Genomic DNA, 2,401 nt, shown 5'->3' with positions numbered 1-2,401 from the left:
AGAGGTGGTCAGATAGAGCTGTCGGCGGTCCAGGACGCCCCGGTCGGATACTGTGAAAAGCCGGCCAGACAGCTCGGGGTTCTTCGTCCAGGAGATTAGAGCCTGAGCAAGATTGGGGGAGGAGGCATACCCAAAACACAGATTTCCTACCCCGTTTAAAGTCCTAGGTCTAGCCCCGCAGCACCTTCGGAGCCCTGAAGGTGAATTTCTAGTCCCTGATCCTTCAGGCCTGGCCTGAATGCCTAGCCCCTCCCCGAGCTCCTCTAACCTCCGGATCCCGCCCCAGACCCTTTAGCCGCGCCCCACGGCCGTGATTTCTTCTGGCCCCGCCCCAGGCTCCTGGAACTCCGCCCCGTCTCGCCAGCGCAGGCTTCTACCCGGCCACCTGGGAAGGCCCCCCGCGGTGGTGGTCTGCGAGTTGTAGGGGCTGGGGCCCGACGTATTCGGGGACGCGCGCGTCCGGGTCGGGAGAGCCCCTGTACTGCGCCCTCATCTCGCTGCGCTGATACTTTGTGGTCAGTGGGAGGTGCCAGCCGCGGCCTCTGAGCTGTGGAAAGGTGACCCGGAGACACATGTGAAGGCGCAGGGGACTCAAATGCAGTCCCCCGCCCTGTCCCCCGCGGACTCCGGCACTCCCCAAACCTTACCTTTTCTCCTAAATCCTTGATACCTACAGTCCGCGTGGGGTCTGCAGGCTCTGGGGCTCTGGGCTGGGCACAGGGCCCACCATGGGTCTTGGGCACGTAGGCCGAGCCAGAGGTTGTCTCCCATCTGCTGAGGACCTCGTCCAAAGCCCAGATGCGAGAATCCTGCTTTGCAGCCGGAGGTAGAGGGTCCGCGACCGTGGACTGGAGAGTAGGCGCTGCCCATCAGCTAGAAAGACTCAGGAGTCCGTATCAACCCCCACCCCAAGCTCTGACCTCTTCCAGTCGGTCCCCAGCCCTTTCTCTGCAATCCCTGGCATTCAGCTTCCCTGGTGCCTCCTCTCTCAGACCCAGGGCTCCAGGACACTCCAACTTCAGAGAGGAGTCCAAGCTCCCAATCCCCTTTACTTAGCCCCTATCTTTCTGGGTCTCCAGGCCCCGCAGGGCTTCAGCCTAGGGTCTGCCCACCTGCACCGTTGGCGGGATGATGGGTATGGGTGGGATAATGCGGTGGGCAACGTAGCTGCTGGTGCGATGCCAGTTGGGCCTGGATCCAGGTACCTCCATTGCAGAGATACGGCACCACGCTGGGCCACAGCACAGAGCCAAGCTGCCACCGGCCATAGTTTCACCCCCACCCGGTAGCCAAGCAGGAGCTGGCTTGTTGTGGTTGTTGCCCCAGGTGACAGAACCTTTGCCCACCCTGCAGCCAATCGAGGGCCTGCAGACATGTGGCTGGATGGAGTGAGAAGGAGACCCAGAGACAAAGGGACAGGGAACTCAAGAGGGGCACAGAGAAACACGGGGAGGGGGATGGAGACTCAAAGACAGGAGGTCAGAAAGGGAAGGAGAAGTTCAGAATTTCAGAGACCCAGCCGGTGGGGGACAGAGAAACCCAAAAAGAGGGATAGGGACCTGGAGGTGTCAAGATCCAGACAGAGAGACAGAGACCCCTGCACTGCACCTAGCAACTCAGGACCTCCATGAGAAACACCCCCCTTTCTTCCAGGGCCCAGATGCTCCTGGCTACTTCCTTCGTCTACCAGGCCTGCCCACCTCCGGGTAACGATTTCCAGACATCCCCAGGGCTCCCCGACCCTCCCTGCACGTGAAGTAATCAGCACCAGCATTGGCTGTCCTGCCTGCCTTTGATTTGCCTGAAAAGTTCCACCTGGGTAGGCAGAGTGTGGAGCGAGGAGGGAACCACAGAGAAGTGCACAGGGACATAGCAAAAAAGATGGGCTTTGATGAGTGAGAAAGAAGTACAAGAGAGGAGGGAGACAGGAAGAAACAGACCACATTGGAAATGGAGCTGTTAGGACTGACCCAGAGGCTAGAGCCGCTGGAAGTCAGAGACAGAGAGGAAGGTGGCAAAAAAAGAGCAGAATCACAGATGGTAAACAAGGAGATATAGAAACTGAGGCAGCCACGCCCCAGCCCGCCCAGGGGTCTGGTCTGTACAGATGGGTGGAGGGGATGCCTAAGTCTTTTGCTCAAAGCTGGACCTGAGAGAGGGAGAGAGACAGAGAGATTGTGTGTGTGTGTGTGTTGGCAACACATGTGGGGCGATGGATAATACATGATGGGCTGTTGTGGAGGTCTATGATCTCGCCCTGGCTTCCTTGTAACTTGCTCACTATAAAGAGCTTTTGGTCACCAGGCGCGGTGGCTCACTCCTGTAATCCCAGCACTTTGGGAGGCTGAGGCGGGCAGATCACTTGAGGTGAGGAGTTTGAGACCAGCCTGGCCAACATGGC

The 2,401-nt window shown here is 58.9% G+C and overlaps 1 protein-coding gene and 1 pseudogene across 1 annotated transcript in view; both read right to left on the bottom strand.

The window, feature by feature from the left end:
* Positions 1–771, bottom strand: part of LOC105514877 — a 1,665-nt pseudogene extending 894 nt beyond the window's left edge.
* Positions 1–2,401, bottom strand: part of LHB (luteinizing hormone beta polypeptide) — a 47,504-nt gene that overhangs the window by 2,746 nt on the left and 42,357 nt on the right. The window lies entirely within an intron of this gene.

This window comes from Colobus angolensis, unplaced genomic scaffold, assembly GCF_000951035.1.
Source record: "Colobus angolensis palliatus isolate OR3802 unplaced genomic scaffold, Cang.pa_1.0 Scaffold25, whole genome shotgun sequence".
Lineage (NCBI taxonomy): Eukaryota > Metazoa > Chordata > Mammalia > Primates > Cercopithecidae > Colobus > Colobus angolensis.
This window is presented reverse-complemented; position numbering and strand designations above follow the sequence as displayed.